This window comes from Gnatocerus cornutus, chromosome 8 (assembly GCF_029298725.1).
Source record: "Gnatocerus cornutus isolate USDA-ARS CGAHR chromosome 8, icGnaCorn1.1, whole genome shotgun sequence".
NCBI classification, from domain to species: Eukaryota; Metazoa; Arthropoda; class Insecta; order Coleoptera; family Tenebrionidae; genus Gnatocerus; species Gnatocerus cornutus.
This window is the reverse complement of record NC_142240.1, coordinates 12,250,678-12,271,070: the sequence shown is the minus strand read 5'-3', so window position 1 is coordinate 12,271,070 and position 20,393 is coordinate 12,250,678. Positions and strand designations below refer to the sequence as shown.

At 34.1% G+C, this 20,393-nt stretch overlaps 1 long non-coding RNA gene across 2 annotated transcripts; it reads right to left on the bottom strand.

Moving 5' to 3' along the window:
* Window positions 1-18,306: 18,306 nt before the first annotated feature.
* Window positions 18,307-19,417, bottom strand: LOC148169877 (uncharacterized). 2 transcript variants are annotated; one of them, XR_015770550.1, is made up of 4 exons: window positions 19,046-19,417; window positions 18,887-19,007; window positions 18,638-18,838; window positions 18,307-18,484 (listed from the first exon to the last, which is right to left on the bottom strand). It is a non-coding gene; the product is annotated as an uncharacterized LOC148169877 (long non-coding RNA). The 2 variants fall into 2 exon arrangements; XR_015770551.1 differs by lacking the exon at window positions 18,307-18,484 and having other exon boundaries at window positions 18,756-18,838; window positions 18,916-18,986; window positions 19,046-19,416.
* Window positions 19,418-20,393: the final 976 nt, after the last annotated feature.

The window sequence follows — 20,393 nt, the reverse complement described above, 5'->3', positions numbered from 1 at the left end:
CGAGCAATTAATAGTAATTAGGAGAAAAATCGATTTTCTTTGTCCTGATCAAATTTGCACAAGATTATATTAGTTAGGACGAGAGGTATAATTACACCAGTACACGCCATTTTTCAAACCCCAACATTACTACTTCAAATTATGAATTTTTAAACAATTATTGACGAAGAACGGTAAGACGTGGGCTCGAAAGAAAAAATCAAAGTGAGGGCTAATTACCACACGAAATCTATGTGAGGTCTGAAAATCGATGGCAATGAGAAGCGGCCATGTCTAAACGAGTATTGTTTGAATACACGAAATTATTGAATAATTCATAACTCATTCGCCAGTAATTCCATGAAATTATTATTCTTAATTAAATTACTGCCAGAAAGTACAACTAATTTCAATTTAGTGGTAATCGATGTAATGACACACCAGTGCGAGCGTCATTATGTTATTAGATACAAAAAGGACGATGCATTCCCTACAATAATTTTGTTACATTATTTATGTTTTCATGGCTGGATTTTGCTCGGAGCTTTTACAATTACTTGAATAAATAATGATAGAGTCTGAAAGAGCTTTATCAATAGGTTAGAGAGCTTTATAACTTGTAATATCCGGTTGACTGTGCATAATTTCGTTTTTACGTCGAGCGGGGAAGTAAATTTTAAATCAGTTAACAGAATAATCTACTTTGTGTGGGAAAGCATAAAAAAGAAAAAAGGCAAAGTATTCATGCAAAAATATTCATGAAGCGAATTTTTGTGCGCGAAAAAACTAGTGCTCGGTATTGTTTCGTCTGATTCATGTTTTCTACCTCATTTTTGGTGTAGAAAGTTTACCTATTCACAAAAAAGCAATTTTAGAAATCATCAGAATTTCAAAAGGATAAGTTAGATGAAAAAAAAAAGTTACAATGAAATACCTGCGAATCGGCACTGACAAAATCAAAACAAATTGCTCCTACAATTTGATAAAAGTTCTTGTTAGAAATTCCGCAGAAATTGCAAGAGTTAAAAAATCAACATCGCTCTGCTGAACGGAATCAGTTCATCAATCAATTATCGAGTTCAGCAAAAAAACGGTAGCCAATCCCCAAGCAGAACAGCATTTGAAAATTGGTAACTACTATTGATTGGTCAGATGAGTATTATTACACTCTCGTTGCCTAGGATATTTTTCTCCATCTCTAGAATAAACTTTCAGGATTTGTAATTATTTTTTTATCCTTTCTCGAATGTTATTAACCTTTACACTGCTCGGCCCGGAAAAATCCGCACAAAGTTTTTTTTTCATAAACTACAGAAGATAAAAATTTGAAATTTTAGGCACAAAAGTAAGCAAATAAGACATTGGATGAATGACAATATTTACATATTTGTGGCACTTAATAGTCAAATTGCTTTGCTCGGAACGTAAAATGTTGAAGGAGGTAACAGGTAACAGTACAAAATTTTCCAAAAAATTATTGCCTAGTTTAAAGGTAATTAATTTTTGTTTTGAAATTTATCATCTGTATTGCTGTCGGCACCCTTCCTTGCTCTATGCGTCATGAGTTCTGAAACACCCTGTATTTCTCTCAGATATTCTAAATACTTTCACGGTTCAGTTTCAATTTCCTAGAATTATTTAGATTTTCTCAATATTTTTTAGATTCTACCCATTTACTGAACAAATTTAATTTCTCAGTTTGAAAGCAGACAAAATAATAATTGTCCTTCTGCATGTTGAAGCAGTGAAGTGTTTTGGTGAATTTTTAAATACAATAAACAATGTCGTATTTTGCAAATTTAAATTATTTTTGATTACATTACAGTAGGTTTATCTTGTTATTGTGTAGCTCTCTCTGTTGAACGACCAATCACAGAGCTAAATTTAAAATTTGGCGCCGACAAAAAATTCTCTACAAGAAATAAAAGATTTAGGGTAATATTTAAATTAATAATTAGGGCGATGGTTAAGTTATAAAACGCGTTAGAAAATTTGAAAACCCATAATAAGTGTCTGTGCATCAAAAAATCTGTGACAATTTTGGAAACCTGAAATTTGAGAATTTTTAATCTAAAACATTCGAATTTATTTTTTGAACCATTTTTAGAAAATTAAGAAAGTTTTTCTGATCTTCCTATATTTTTTCCTACGGATTTTATTAGGGATGCTACACCCTGCCCGCGTTGAGAAAGAACTGAATTGGAAATTTAAAGTGAGAAAGATGAAAATTTCCTTATTTATGCTATCTGAAATTTGAAAATTTTTGAATTGAGCCTAATTCAGCATTACTTACTCATGAAAATGCAAAACTAAAAATTTCCAATTAAATAGAAAAATCTTGAATTTAAATGTTGATTTGCTGACATTTAATTAAGCAATTAAATGACTACACAAAACAAATGTGTTGAATCATAGTTGATATTCGTGAGAGAAACGACCTCTTCTGTCGTTACGTGTATTTGTAAAATCTCCAGCTTTCTATCTGTATGAAAAAAACCATCAATATGCAATGTAACACCTCCCACATTGCAATTTTCTAACGCAAGTGTTGAAGAAGATTATACTGTGCGAATTTGCGATTATCGACTTTCTAAGATCGTTAAATGTATCGTGTGAATGTGAAACTTCCCCGTTTAATAAATCGGATAAAAACAATAAAACCGTTAAAGTAAAAAGCTGTGGCGTATGTTATGTACGTGAGAAAGCAATTAGGGAATTTACCATGGCAAAGTTGAAAGACCTGCTAGTTGTGATAAATAGTTCTTTGTAAGCGAACTTATGGCTCAGGAATGAATCAATGTACAGATCTATATCTGTAATAGTTGAAAATGGCGGATAATAAATGCAGATTTTATGCTCAAGGAAGGAAGCAAACCAATTCCCCGGCCACTGCTTGGACTCGCACGCTTGTTCATTGAACACGCATGCGTGGATTTCGCATATCACGAGCTTTAATGAGCTTTCGCTTTGATTCACTCCGGTACGCCATGTTAATTATCCACCGGAGCATAAAGAAAAACTCAGCTAAATCACTACACCACACAAACTAAAGTCACACCGAATTTGTTTATCTGGAGCATTTTGCGGCAATATTAACACCATACTATCACGAGCGTCCTATTTAAAAAAATCTATAGGGTCGTATCACTCCCACCCACCGTCATCGCCCTAATTAACACCCTCCCACCCCACGTGGACTGGACAGTTAATAATTCTTCGGTTTCCGGCAACAATTGACAGGTATACGCTGTTCCGGCGTCTAAACAGATGTACTTATTAGAGTTAACTTATCTTGATCGGAGATATTACAACCGAAAATGTCATCGTATTTAAATTAGCAAAAGTGGGTATTAAAATTAAGATCTGAGATACCGGCCATATGCTAGATTCACCCTCTTTAAGACATTAGCATTTTCAAGTAAGGAATATCAAAATATTTATCTTCAATCTTGTTGTTTTTAATAGGGTGTTTAATTGTCTGTGGTATTATTTAAATATCTTTGGTAACACCGGGAGAAATCGCTTCATTTCCTGCATGATACGTTATTACGACGTAATTATTTTAAATATATTTATTTAAACCCGTTAAACGGTCCTCCCAATTTGAAAGTCAATATAAACTGATCACATTTCCTACTTCTATTACGCAGATACCGCCACGCAAGGGTTTTACTATTTTTGCGCCGGCCACGTCATCTCCAGGAAAATGGGAATTTGCTCAAAGAAACTAAATAACTTGAAGCGATAATATGAGAACGCAAACCTTCAGCAAACACACCTTTTTTATGTCTGAAAGAAATAATAATGACTATGCAAATAGAAACTCCGTTATTATATGATAATTATTAAAGAAGATAAATTTGCCACAACATTTAATTTCGTATTCATAAATTAATAACGAATTTCGGTAGAAAATAGCCGATGGGTACCACACCGAGTGGGTTAAAATATCTACAATCTAACGTTCGTTCGGTGTCCCATTTTCAACTTTCTGTCTCTTCGCGAGGTTTACTTTACCCTATTCCGTGTCTACAGGTCTTAAAGTATGTTATTAAATTTATTTTTTGCTTGATACATCTTGTAGTTTCCTTTCTATGTCTATTGACGCGTATCCAATTCGGTTACACTTTTCTCACCGTTTTTCTGATCGTTATTTGCTCATTATTTCTGAGTCATAGCTCTTACATCACGCTAGCGCCTCTACTTTTTCTCTTCTTCATGTGGTTTGGTGGAAATTTGCAAGAAATGAAGACAGAATATGACGATCTCGCAATATTCTTAAATTATTTAGATTATGGATGGATACTTTTAAAATAATTCTGCAGAAAAACAGTTTATTTATAAAATATGAGAGCACTATGAAAATATGCATAGACAAAAACCCCTTCAAAGGTTCATTTACCTCCCCAAAATTTCCCAAATCGATACCGCATTGTTTTGCCCAAATAAAACCGGCAAAACTGCTTAAAATTCTCCAGACGTTTTGATCCGACCTCTATTTTAGTGTCTGCCTAAATTATTACTAAATTGACGTCGAAACATTTAATTACACATTTCAAAGTGTAATAATCGATGCGTTACTACCCTCGCACTAAAATATTCAAAGACTGACGTTGCCTTTCGCTCCTTTTGTTATATTAGAATAGTGAGTCAAAATTTATAATTAGGGACACGTAATCAAACTATCTAATTGATAAAGTTTCTTCTAGTTTATCCTTTCCGCGCCTCGGCAATCTGAGCTTATTATTTATAGAAGTAGAGGTAAAAATAGGTGGTTTAATAAATAAATCAGAGATTTGAAGAGGTTTTTAGTATACATCGCTCGCTAAATTGCTTGAATTGTTGATTACAGACGAGACAACCAATCAAATTCACAACCAATCTCGTTTGATGGTAATTGATTAACGATTCAATTACAAGGTTGGTGGTAAATTACAAGCTGAAACTTTTTAAATTGGGAAATTGAAAAGATTACTACTTTTATTATTGAGTGTTTGAGATACTTTCTTTTTAGTTGTCGAAGTTTTGTTGTTTCAGCAACTCAACTATTAGCTAAATAATTGAGATAATAATTAGTGATCTGAGTTGAAGTAATTGGAAAATAACAGAGCAAACTTTATAAGTAGTGGAGGATAAAACAGACTGTCATGAATGAAAAATATTCTTAAGACGATTTATAAATTAAAACTGTTGCATTCGATTACTATTTGATATTTAGGTCGAAATGTCAAGAAGTCCATTAAATATCTCTCAATCAAACCCGAAAAGTTTCTAATGGTTGCGACACATTTGAACGTTTTCGCTCAGCTAATTAAAGATTTGAGACCGAATAGCCTTTAATTTTAGCCAATATGTGAATACCACCTACGATCGAAGCGTACGGCTATTGTCTGTGGACAGCATAGAAAGGTTTATTTTGTGATTGTCACTGATATATCGTTCTTAATTTTTCTGTTCGAAATATGGATGTCTGTAATCAAGGCAGGTATAGAGAGAGCAATCAATACTTTAAAGCGGCTACTGCATTCCGAAGGACACTTAATTAGGCAATGTTCAGACACACCTTCCTTCAGATTCAATAAATCTTTTTGATCTATACAAATCAAAGCAATCAATAATTTCTAGATAAACAAACAGTTAGTTTACAATGGAAAGAGAAGTTGGAGATGAATAATAAAATTCGATGTGGCCGAACGAAATTTTCCATCCCTGTTCACCCCATAAATTGAGAGATAAACGTTACCCTTGTTATTTTTCTACTTTTTATCCTACATAGTTCCCCCAATCACGACATTGTTTTGTGTCACTATTGGCCAGTGAATAATTCGTTTAGATGAAGTGGGGGGATAATTATATAACTGGACGACCATAACTTGTCATTTACATATTGTAATATGGCACGAAGCACGATATGGTTGTACTCGGGTAATTGTGCCTATGAATATTGAAGATTATTCGTGACATTAAATTTATGCAAGCTCTTTGCTTATTACAACAAATTATTGGTTGCCTCGTTTGTTATTAACTTGCTTCCAAGAATAAAATTCGGTTTCCACTAAAATCAAAAATGGTAATTCACGCCGCCCCAAAATCTTAGACAGATCACATGCATTTACATTATGACTTCACGTATGCGGCTTTAAGGGGTGATATGTTATAATGGTTCACATTAGGTAGTCACGTCTTTGCCATTAGGGTGCGGTTCAGTCCCATTTGTTCACGCAAAGTCCGATAAAGAGGCGAGACATTTCAGTCGGTAAACTAGAAAATAAATCAACCTGCAATCGCTTAACCAAATACTCGATCGGGAAAAAAGCGATGCCGCCGGCGAATTAACGCCACATGGAATCAACGTCTTTCTCATCTATAGACGAATCAAAATATTTGGAATTTCTACTTCCTGTTCCATTCATAAAGAATTCATCGGACCGATAATGTATGATGGAAACCGAGGCATGTGGTCCGTTCGATTTTGTTTAAATTCGAACGATATGAATTAGTAATTAATTTCAAATCGGAAAATGAAGTATTTAGTACAAATCTGAAGTAAACGGGGGGCGGTTTAATTTATTTATGGGGCAGTCTTTGGATGGTAGTCCACACCTCGGATCTGTCGTCAATAATAAAGCCGCCACGTCTGTAATTTAGCCAGCTTTTAATTTAAGAATAGTACAGTAGATTCTGTTTATAGTTAACATCGTATTTATTCACTTTCAGATGGTAATAAGAACTCATCGACTCCTACCAAAAAGAAATCATAAATTAACTTTATGTAAATTAAATTGCTCGAATTAACATCATAATACAGCGTTTCTGCTAAAGATCAATCTGTTAATTTCATTAAGTGGGAATGCTAATATCACGAATTTAAATTTCCATGGAATCCGTACATGATTAATGTGTCATTTTACAAGCACAATTGAAAGCAAAAAGCTCTGAATTCTGAGTAATTGAATACAATCGTCACGTACAGAATACAAGTTCCACAGGCCGCTTCTTTCTGATAACAACTCCATTGCGTCACCATGTCTATCCTAATGGAATCCATAAAGTAGATTTAATTTGGTCTTGGACACAACCACTTTTCAGAGGCGTTCGTCTTATCATTTTTACCTTAAAACCCATCACCACATATAGTACCGTCCCAGCAGCCGCCCCCATATTTCATTCGAAAATATTTTCACTTGACCATGCAAATGAACTCCAAAACACCATACATTATCCTGACAAGTCACGTTGCTCAGACAATATATTAAGGCACTACCCATTTACAATAAGTGTCCGAATTTGCATGGCCAAGTGTTATTATTTCACGCCCGAATTTTGTGGCCGCCTCGGGCTTCTTTGACGAAGATGTATCGTTGTTCTTTAAATGATTTATTTTTAATCACCGGAAACGCATCCTGAAATTACCTATCGTTAGATACCGCAAGAGTTAATAAATCACGTGCGAATCTCTAACGCTCTAATTGGACTCAAGAGAGAAAATTAATATCCCTGTAGCTGGGTTATCTTAGTGGTGGGACTTTTCCGTGTAAAAGGGCGTCAAAGGAGCTTTTAAATTGAGCTTTAAGCGCCGACGTGACAGGGCCATCAATGGACCACAAAAAATGTTTGGTGATTGGAGAGATAAGACGAGAAATGTAACAAGTAGTTGGAGGTTTATCAGACCACGTAATCAATCCTGTTTTAACTTTCTTAACTCAAAATTGGGTTTATTCCTCCAAAATTCTGCTTGAATCTGTCAAAATCTCTAGCAGTTTCAAAATTATCTGATGCAAAAAAGACGAATTTAACCCTTTTTACAGTCAAAAGCATGAAATTTGGCCGTAATACTATTTTTAGCTTGTGGACTTGACAAGCCTCTTATAGGTAAAATTTAAATAAACCGTCAACGAAATTACTGAAAATTGGTGGAGTAAGCTGGACCAGTAACCCGAATGAGTCTGTTTACAAATAATTTAATTCCACTTCTGTTTGTTGAGTGAAAAATGCAGCAGCAATTAATCTGAAGCTCACGTCCGCGTGCTGCATCTTCTGCAATTAAAATGATGGTCACATAAACTGAAGTCTTTTTCCGTGTTTTAACTGCGCGTATAAACGCAGCTTTACAGGATAAATTTCTCCCTCGTGAGTCAACATATTTTTGCAAAACCGTTTACGCAATTACTTACATGATTTCTAAACGTATTTAGACATTTCGCTGCAGTTCTTCTAGCTATAGTCAACGTTAGCACACTTCTACTCGCTAATTCTGTTTTATGATATAGCAACGGTCGCTATAAATTCAATAGCGGAATAATTACGATTTAGTCTTCTTATTTTCTGCGGTAGATGGAAAAGACCACCGATACCGATGACAAATTATAAAAATTCAACTGCATAACGTGTGTATCTACTAACCGGCACTTGAATTCCAAGCTGCTGGTCGTTTGGACACTGATAAATACTTCAACATAATTCCTCTTTGTTGGTCCCGGTTCGAAGTGCTTTGCAAATTTTTGCCTTCATTGGCAAACTCGCCCAGATTCTCCGTTTAAAGTCATGAACGATGTGTTGCAACTTTCAGATTAATCGGTCTTGAAAAGCCGAGCTTTTTCACGGGGGGGAATAAAATCTGCTTTACAATGTAACGGCAATTACTGCCGCTAAATGTTTTCATGCATGATGATGAGAGTGACGGCCGAAACGTCGTAAATTGTGTTATTGCATCGGATGGACAGTGCATCTGCATCACCGATTTTCCATGTAACTAGGTCAAAACAATAATTAAAAGGGCGTATTATAACTTTTACTACACTGCTTATTTATGTTCAAAATATTAAACGGTAATTTATTCCTTACTGAAAGCGAAAGTAATTTCGGGGATACTTCTCTTATGGATTTGCACCTGTAAGATGACTGTTAAGCGTTTTATTGTGTTTTAATGAGTCTTGTGGATATTAATTGAGACTGATACATTAATCACATTGATTGGGTCATGTTTCAAACGTGAGTTATTAACTCAAGCAAGATCACAATTCAATATTTTCTTAGTTTTTCGACGATAATCGTCTAATATTTTAATTATAAACTCATCACACCGAGGAATATTTACAGCGGTGCAGACAACGCGATCGAAATTAAAGGGTGCAATCGACCGAAATTTATGTGATCTTTGCGATAAAAATCACCCTCCAGCTAACATCAGAATTTACTAATTTTGACAATATCACACCACCTAGATGCTTAACAAGGTGATAAATACGACGATGCAAGGTGTTTTCGGATTGTCAAATCACACCAAAACAGGGGCGGATCTGTAGAAATCTATAAATACTCGATCCTATCGAAATAATGAGTAGTTTCGCAGACACTTGAGACTTAGATCGACCGTTTTCTGAGACAAAAAGTTTTTTTTCGTGTCTTCCTGTCGAGTTATTATTCATAAATAATTGGGTGTGGGGAGCGGGTCGCTTCTCCCTTCATTATTATGCCGACTCGAATAAATTTTTTAACTTGTATCAAGATAAATTTGTTTTACGACGTTTTAATGGAAAAAAGATGTGTACTAAACGGAACAAAAACGGCTCCATTATTAAAACATGTTAATAAAGTAATGGAGTGTTAATTACCGACAAATTTTTTAATTAACAGCTTGAATTTTATTAAACTAATGAGCCAGTTCCCCAGTTTTTGTGCCACCAAACGCGAATAATTTTACGACGTGGGTCTATCTCATAACTTTCTACGTTTTTCAGCTTCTTTCATTGTAACATTTTGAGTTCTAAAGGTAGAATTTTAAGTTCAGTTGTAATTCGAAACACTCTGAAGAGAAGAGCAAAACTACACAAATAAGTGTGATGGAATTTTAAACAGCACATGAGCAATTATTAATAATGATTTTACTTTAGAAAAATTTCTTATTCTGATTTACTTATTTTATTAACTCTGCTTGGTCACCAATTCATAAAAGAAAATAATAATTTTATATTTCATTAGGCAACTGAGAAACATTTTTTTTATTTCTAACTGATAGTTTAAATGTAAATAAAATTTAAAATAGTTCCTCTCTTTGGTTTGCCTATTACATAATTTGATCAGCAAAAGCTAAGCAAGCTGCAGTTTCTGTATTCAAAAGCTCTTACGATCCTCATACGTGTGTATACAATTAAGTTTTAGTGCTTGGACCACCACCCATGACTAATAACACCAATAATAAGAGTTGTGGAGGTAACTTGAATTTTTTCCTCATTAATGTTCGCATTAAAACACCATTGTGTTGTAAGTATTTATTATAAAACTGCGTCTCAACCTTTTTAAATTAATCATGTGGAAAACTACAGCATGGACTATTAATTAGGCAAAAAATATATAATTACCTATTTACTTTTATGTTCAAAACCAACTTCACCTTCCATAATTTTCCTACATTTTCGTCCAAAGTATAGCTTTTAAAAACGAAAATATTTAAAAACGAATTACATAAAACACTTCCCGACAGATGCATAATATTTTAAATTATAATATTCACATTCTCTAAGTCGTAAAAACATAACAACTTCTTTATTTACCTCAACATCTGCCACTATATTGTACAGAATACCTTACTCATTTTGGGCATAAATTATTTCACGATTTTTTATGGAAGTTCATACTTACAAGTGTCAAAATTGATTCCTGCTATAATAAACCTGTTTTTATTATAATCAAAGTTTGACTGTAAATATTAAGTTCATCACAACAAAACTTATTAATTACGATCGATTTGTATAGAAATCTGAACCCACCGTAAAATTAAATGGAAAATTAGGTCGTTTGATTTAAGAACTGATTTTAGAATAAAGCACGCATATTATAATAACGTGCATATTTAATAATAACGTAAAATCGATAGCCACATAAATGTATGTCATTAATTTTCGTTTTACCTAAAATACATCGGCTATTACTTTATTATTTATAGTGTTCCATCGAACAAATATACAATTGGTAGATGCAAACAAATGTAAAATGAGTCGAAGATATCCACACAAATATGTAAATCTGAAGCTATCCCTCATGCCCTATCAGATTTTTTTGTATTAAAAGTACATGTATTTATCACCCTCCGCAGTGTTTTATCGCTCCTTTTGTTCTAATAACAGACTACAATATTAATATGTTAATGGTCGTAATAAGTCAGAATTCCTTATCACTGGAGGTAAAACTTTCTAATTGATATAAATAGATTTAGCACGAAATGTAGTTGCTTTATTAGCAGGGCCACAAATACATAAATCTAAGGCTCTGTTTTACTTATTTTCGGAATACGGTGTTAACTGCTACGATAAAATCTCCAGAACTACTGTAGTGTAAAAAATCTCTGAAAAAAAAGCAGCGCCGTATTAAAATAACTCCTTAAATTTTACGTCAGCTGTTAAGGAAGTGAATATTCGTGCATGGAATCACTTCCTGTAACAAATTACCATGTTGCATTTTTCGCTGTGTGAATCCTCAGTTTTGGTTGTTGGTCCGAAACTTCTTTATTAAACACTACTACTATGTAAGCTTGCAGAATGTGTGTGGTTAGTTGCCCGTGGCACCAATGTAGAATATTAATAATACACTTTCCAGTTTTTATCTTGTCAGGATTCCTGGTTCGAATTTGAATATTTAGTGTTGGGAGGCAATTATGAAAAAAAGTTCTTGGTCTTTGAGTAAATCAAGTTTATGCGCGGTATATTTGTGGAATCCAAACTCATACGTTCCATGGAAGGATGCCATCAATAAGAAAGGAATTTTAACTAAAATTAATAACACCGGCTTGAGGCATTTAACTAGTGGTCGCCGAAACAAATATTAATCGACTTGATAAGCAGACTAATGGATTGAGGCATGCACCCGCCATGTTAGATCGGCAAAGCTTCAAGAGAGAAAATCTGCGACGAAGCGGCGCGATTTTCAGGAAAAATTTTTGGACGCGCTTATCACGTTCCAGCCACTGAATATTTCAAAAATTGCTTTGATTACTGCCTAGCAGTACCAACATCCGTTAAGTATACAACACATTTTCTACAGATAAATGAATTAGCTACTGTAAATTGTCCGCACAGCAAGACTGTTCTTCATGAATCTAGAAGAGTTCTTGCAGACTGGTGCAAAAAAAATGACGCACTTCGCTTATGAGGAACAAATTCCTTCTCCAATCTGAGTCACTCCCGATCAGATCTCCGCATATTAATAACACATTTAAATCTAAAAGAGCTCTTCTGTTGCAAACCGCTGATAAAAAAGCTCGGTCGGAGCCTGTAAAAAACTGAATATGGGACAGTCGAGTCCTGGCTCTTTTATTTGGTGTCATGAGTTCACATAATATTAAAATTCTACTTTTCACATCGATTACGATTTGGGCGGATGGTTTTGACCGGCGGTGGTTCGAATGGTTCGTCGAAGGATCTCGGCGTCTTTGAGGACCGGTCAACGCAGCTATTATGATGCTAAATTAGATATGTACTTACAAAGTGGGAGTCGAGCTTACCGTTGGGCTTTCAACTGTGACTGTCAACGACCGAATTTAAAAATTACACGGGCTAAACGTGCGGCACTGTAATTTCGTTAATGATATGCATGTTGAGCAAAGTAGGCTGAGAACGGGACAATAATAGATATATGTAAAGACTAAATTTTTTCGGGCTGTGCTTGACTTAATTAAAGTTGTTCTATTGGACTCATTGTCTAGCCCCGAATTTTTTTCTGGCGTGCCTGCGTTACATTCGAATAGGAAATATAACAAAGCGATTCCTTCTCGTCCTCGAGGTGGTACAATTATCCATATTGTGCGTGGTTTGCGTGTATGACACACTTTGCAAAAATATATTTAAATAAGTAATTGATGGCGTACTAACGAGGTCGGTCTAAGAAACAAGGCACTGATGAAATTTGTGATTTCTTCCAGTGAACGTATTTTAATAAGGATTAAAGTAAAAACTAAACCGACTCGCACAGCGGGGTGCGATACGAGGATGATGGATTGATATACTAACAACGAAATTTATTCCAAAACACTACTCAGCTGGACAGAAATTAACCTGACAGCCTGAATATTCAAGTCGAGATATCTAAATCTACAGCAAGATTGTTATACGTCGAGGACCACCGAATTCTTCGTTTTTACAACAAAACCGCCGTAACGGTACGCCATTATCATTAAACTATTACTCAAATTTTTGTACAATTGACAATAATGCGCTCACCGTTATGTTAGAAACCGTGCTCCACCCTCATTGTCAAAAAGTGATATATAAACCCCCACTAATTCCAGAGTTGCCACACAATGAATAATAATCTCTCAAAAAAGACGAATCCGTTCATCTAGCAATTTGCATCTGCCGAATCCCCATTAATAAGTGGTATAAAATTACTAATAACGCTCGAAGAAAACACCCTGTCTGAAGAATCGAAGTCAGTACTTAAGAAACAATAAATAACGAAGAAGTTACCGTGTTGACTTGAAAACTTAAAGGCATATAATCTTTCCGATATGATAATCGTTCTGTTATTTTCACCTTCTTACAAATTAGCGGGTCGTGATCAAACTCACCTGGGGCCCGGAATCAGATACACCTGCTTTAGTGATCCGTGCCTTATACTGTGGCGGATCTTTAGGTACCTGCATTTATGTTTCCTCGACACAGTGACGGCGTTCTTTTTATAATTATTGCCAATCAAAACTATGTCTCTGGAACACACGCGTGTTTTTATCTAATTTGTCATTCGGAGCTTATTAGCGGGAAATTTATTATTTTGAAGTTGTAGGATACGGACAGGTGCTGGGAGAAAACGATGTAATTTTACAAGGTTTTTGCTTGTTAGGTGATCGGGCATGTTTCGAAATTTCCAGGCACGAGATCTATTTTTTATTTTATGTCACGGCGGAGACAAGATAGAAATCTGAGTAATAAAATCGGAAGTCATTTTTTGGACAGTTTAGTACCGTGGAATTACTTCAATTTAATAGTATTTTACATGATTAGTGCGGGAATACAATTTTTGCAGATAAGTGCGACTCTTTCAACACGAGTGCGCCCCGCGCACGAGTGAAGGAATGTCGCACGAATCAGGCAAAATTATTCCCGCACGTCTCTTGTATAACATTTTTTGCACGAAGTTTGTAACAAATTTTCGCCATCATATACAGGGTCCGGCAACACTTGTGTCCACCTTCAAAATCGTCTTTAATTTTAAAGATAAAATTTTGAAAATTTGCATACGCTCACAGTTGACAAAGCTCTAGAAGCTGACGCAAAAATTTGTTTTGTATCACTGATAGTTTTGGCGTCGCGACGCCTTAAGGCTGTTCTACCCCTCAACTAAAATTCGTGTTTTGAAAAATATGCAACCCAACATACTAACCATTTGACACATGCCAATCATCCATAAGGGTGAAAATCGTCTGTAAAATTAGCATATTTTCTACCACAGTTCAGCAATAAACCAGGCAAATGAATTTGCCTTGCTTTGGAGTTTGTCTCGAACGTTTTCCCGATTTCGAAATATTATGTCCCTCGAAAATAATAAATGAATAATAAAGAGAAATAATAAATGATGGCATCATCTAATAAACTTTATATTTCAAGTAAAAAATGTTTCGTTAAAAATGTGTACCATCACAATTTTATTTTCAAAATTACACTGTGCGACAAATTTAAATTAATTAATTAACATAAGTAATTAAAAAAACATAGAAAAGAGATTCTTTTTCTATTTTACTTATGATTTTAATGTTTGTATGGTTATCAATATTTAAAATACACATAAAAAACTAAAATAAAAAAAATATATGCAAATCATAACTTGTTTAGCCGCCAACTTTGAAACAATTTTTTTACTCTTTATTACAAAATTCGATTTTTTTACAATAATTTTAAATTGATCGTATTTGACAATGTACAGACTTTTATTTTGGAAACAAAAATGTTTAAAACTTACAAAGTCATAAAATTTTACTTTTAAAATTAAATTAAATATAAAATTTGGTAGTGACTTGCGGTTACCGGCATATGTTTTATCAAAAGGTGGGCTACCTATAGAACATAACAGTTTTTTGGCTACTAAAACTTTGTCACGCAGTGTTTTAATTGATAATAAATTTAAATAAATTAGATTTAGATATGAGTTCATCTTGTCATTTCTTGTGTTTCAACGAATCCACGGGTATGTAATAAAATCAATTCTACCAAATTTTAAAATGGATATTTGGCTACTTCCGAATAACACAAAATATTACTGGTAGGTAAAGAATATGTTCTAGAGCTACAATTTTTTTTATAAAATTGAAAAAACACTCGATCATGATTTTTTTTTCGATAAATCGCTTATGCCAAAGGTATTTTTACCATGGCAACATAGAAGGTGGTGTGCGGTGGGGTCTTAATAATGTAAAAATTAGATGTAGAAGTTGTTTTTAATCGCGGAAAATGCAAGATTGTAGAAAAAATATTGTGTGTATTTCGAGCGCAAATTCAAATTGCCGTTTTCGAGAGGTTGCCGCGCAACTTTAGACTTTTTGTCTCTTTCAATCGGCAATGTAAATTTTTACGCTCTTAATACACGAATAGCTATTAAAATTTGTGTAGTTGTACTTTTGCCATCAGCTACTTATATTAACGTGAGTTTCAAAATTATGAAAGGTATCCATCGATCTGGAAGGATTCTAAGTAATACTGGTGTATTAAATTTTAACACTAATTTGTTTTTACTTTTTATACGTGGACGTCAAAAAACTACGCATCACGAAAAATTAAAAAATTACATATCTTGACATAACTAAATATTTCAAAAATTGAGAACAAATGTCCACCTCAATGAATGTTTTCATCATTTTGGAAAAGTTTAAAAAGTTGCTACAAGTAGCACAATTTGAGATATGTATAAAGAAATCATTGAAAATGTAAAATCATGTTTATTTCATTATCATTATCATTATCGTCATTATTTTAACAAAGTTGGGGAAATTACCAAAACACAGAAGTAACAATATAGAGCTATGCTGGTATCTAAAAATCAAATAGTTACGGGAGCGCTAAAAAGCTTTCAATCGTCTAATCTTTTTATTGTAACCTGACGGTCATGTATGAGAGACAACTCGGTGCTGACCTTTTTGGTCTTATGGTTACTTGAGAAAACATTCCACCCTGCCTGCGGCAAAGGACCAAATGGCCAAATATGCAATAAAATGCATAACAATGAATGTATGAAATGCAATTAATCCGTTGTCCTATATAGAATAGACTGTTTAAATGCAATGTTGTAATGCAAGTTATTAATTGAAGTCTACTTCAAGAGTCAAAAGCTATTTTTTTGTCAACAAAAATGAGTTTGATTACACTAAATCTAAACTCAAAATACTACACTCAACTGAGAAAAAAAAAGGTTTTGAACAGTGACTTTTTAATTATATTATCGATTGAAAATCATTTGCAATCGTTAATCTAATTATTAAAATGTCGACAAAATGTATTAAAATTTATTTTTAGAAATCTTGCATGAGGGTTAAAATGTTATTATATTCAGATGCGGCAGTCTTCAATTCTTGGTAGAAAGTAGGTATAAAGTTGGGGTCCCAATGGTCAATCGCCGGCCGGTTGAGTTGTAGTCGTCAAACCGTGATTAGGATTAGAGACCCCCTGTTGTGAGGGGCTGTAAATCATGGCTACATTGAAGTGTTGGTTGCCGACTTTTTGAAAATTGGGGATCATTTTTACATTACATTTTATTTTTTTCTAAAGAAAATATTCATGTGGGGAAAAAACCAAGGAGTTTCCCGGATGTAGAATAAAATCCCTCATCTATCGAGTCGTAGTTCAAGCAAAAATTCCTAAAACTGTGCCCGTAAAACGACATGGCGTTTTATCAGTTTTTACTTTTTTTAAATAAATTTATAAGAAATTTTTGAAAATCAAAGAGTTTCCCGTGTACATTTTGATAATATCTACACGTACAAAAAAAATCAAAACTCCAACTCCTAATTTGTGGCCGTAAAAAGTAATGGCGTTTTGCGCTATTTCCTATGCACTTCGGCCGGGGTAGGACGGAGCCTTAAAAGTGTAATTTTTAGTTAATTGTGAGAGTTTGTGATATCAACCCCTAATTTAATTTTTTTTCAATATAAATGTGTAAAAAATATCTCAGCTGTTATTTTAGATTCAATGCAAATTGTCTTCAAAATTTGAGAAAAAAATGCGGTTTTATCAAGTTAGTTTCCAATTTCATTACGTCAAAATTGGGAACTACGTTTACACCCATCTGTCAACATCTTGTGTCACAAATGGCATCTATCCTTTGACTCGCTTTAGATTGTAACAAAAGTCTTACTTGGTGAAATTGTCGCTTTGTCGATGTTAATTAACAATTTCTGGTGTCTATAAAGTGCAACATGCCCGTGTTAATCAAAATTAACCTTTATAAGAGTGAATGAAGTGACTTGTGAAATTTTGGTGTAAACGTAGTTTGCCGCTGCGCTGTCAGAATTTTGAAAACTAACTTGATAAAACAGCGTTTTTTTCGCAAATTATAAACACAATTTGAATAGATTTAAAATAAAAACTCAGATATTTGTATCACAGTTATGTCGAAAAAAAAAATGAAATCGCGAATATTTCCGCAAGAACTCAAAAATCGCTAAAAATTATACTTCTTAGGCGTCGCGACGCCAACCAAACCGTGATAAAAAACAAATTTTTGCGTCAGCTTCTAGAGCTTTGTCAACTATGAGCGTATGCAAATTTTCAAAATTGTAACTTTAAAATTAAAGACGATTTTGGAGGTGGACACAAGTGTTGCCGGACCCTGTATAGTTCGCATTTGTTGGTATAAAAAATCAAGTCGCTGAAGTTTCCAGTTGACAGTTGTCAATTCTGTCAAGCAAAAAGTTCAAAAATAAAGATTTGTATTGATTTGTACCATGTCTTCGGAAGAAGAGTTTGAATTCGAGTGTACACCACCCGAAGTGAAAAGTGCGGCAACTGCTGCAATAAACAATTTATTGCCGACAAAATCACGCCCCAGATATGAGAGTACGTTTTCTCAGTTTGTCAAATGGTGCGAAGATAAAAAGATCAAAAATTACTCTGAAAACGTCTTGGTGGCCTATTTTGAAGAAATAGGTTCTACTAAAAAAACATTGTGGCCAATTTATAGCATGATACGATCTTGCTTGAATATTAAGAAGAATATAGATATCTCGAAATATCCAAAATTGCTTGCCCTTCTTAAAAGGAAAACGGAACATCACATTCCAAAAAAGTCACAAATACTTGAAGGAGAACATATTACAAAATTTTTGACAGAGGCCCCTAACAAAGAATATTTTTTGATGAAAGTGAGTGGTTTGTCTTTATTCAGAAATTTACATTCAAAAATTTAACATTTATATTTTAGACGATTTTGATTATGGGAATTTCTGGAGCCTGCCGCCGAGAAGAAATTTGTAAGATGATGATTGGTGATGTTATCTTTAAAGATGACATAATTTTGGTTTCTATTCCTGAAACAAAAACTAAGGTTAAACGGGAATTTGCCATAACCAAAAGGGAATGGGTCGAAATAATAAAGCAATTTGTGAAATTAAGACTACAAGTTGTGACTGACAACAGGAGACTATTTCTAACTTATCGTGCAGGAAAATGTATAAATTTACCTATTGGTATAAACACCATTGGAAAAATTCCATCATTGATCGCCAAATATCTTGAACTTCCAAACCCTCATCAATATACTGGCCATTGTTTTCGTAGGAGCAGTGCTACTTTATTAGCAAACAAGGGGCTTGACTTTCTAGCCGTTAAAAGACATGGTGGTTGGAAATCTTCCGCAGTAGCGGAGGGATATATCCAAGATTCTTTAAAAAATAAAATAGAAGTAGCAGACACTTTGACAGACACGGAACCTGTAAGATTCAATTCCAACAATTCGTACAATATTAGTAACGCCGTGAGAACTGAAAACACTGCTGGAGTTTCTGGTGTGTCGTTTGCTTCGTGCAGCAACTGCACATTCAACATAAACATCTATAATAATAAAAATTAAAAGTACTGAGTATACTTACTTGATGACCAACATCGATTACTTGAGTATTTGTAAAATAAAACGTTTCACAAAAGCTTAATTTTATTAATCGTTAAAATCATAAAACTTGTTAATGTTATTTTGAGGTTATGTTTTTACAAAAGAGCAACAATTATTAAGTTGCTAATAGATGGCGCTGATGAACTTTTTCTCAAAAAATATTAATTTTCTTGTAATTTGTTAACTTATTTAAATAAATATTAGGGGAAGAGGATCCCAATGCGTGTTTCTTTAAATTTGTAGTAACTGATATTTTCTATATGGCTTCTATGGCAAAATTTTTGCGTGCATGTTCCCGCACTAGTGCTCGAAAGCCTTAGTTACCGGTGATGGTTGCTATGCGCGAAATCGTTGTTCCTGATCTATGAGTGAAAAAACATGTTTTGCGAACGTTCATAAACCCCACAGTTTCGGTCATAGGAAATTCCGCAAGTAGAGGGTGAAGAGCTCTAGTCAAGAAAAGTTGCAAATAAAAAAGAAGTCCAAAGAAGATAGAAAGAATATAAAAAATTCTTTGAATCTCCGGAACACGTGTACGCTTGTTTTTTACCAAATTTATCACTGAGCCTATTAGCGGAAATTTATTATTTTGGACCTGCAACATATGGGCAGGTGGTAAGAGAAAACGATATACTTAATTCTACAAGCTTTTTGCTTGTTAGATGTCGGAACATCTTTAGAAATTTCAAGAATTCAAGACAGGAGATGTTTGCAATTTTTTATTCTATTTCTCGACTAAGAGAAAGTTACGAAAAAAAATAGGAGATTTTTTTAGGGATTAGTCTGTTGCTGTAAAAACTTCAGCATGCATACAATTATTCATTTCCATCGAGATGGTTTTCAATTCTAAATTAACACGGAAGGGTGAAGAGTTCAGTCGGTGGAAAAAGCGGAAAGGATGCGAAGAACCAATGTCCATAAAATTTCCAAAAAATCTGAAGAAAACAGAAGCACAAAATCAACAAGCAGAATTAAAAATGTTTCAAAAAAAAATACTTCCTAAGAATAGCGAATTTTCCATAATTATTTCCAATCAAAACCAAGCGTCTGGCCACTTGTTTTCACCTAATTTGTCATCCTAAGCGTATTAAAGAGAAATTTATGATTTTGCAGTCATAAACTATGGACAGATGCTAGAGAAACCGACGTATTTTCGAAATTTCGAGCCACGAGATTTTTTATGTAATTTCACGACAGAAGTAATTTTCTAAACCGTCAATTTACTACGCAGCATGCATGCACTAATTAATTTCCATTAAGCACGTTTTGAAGACTTGGGGGAGGAGCCTTGATGTACGCCACTGTTTCAATTATGACGAATTCAGCAG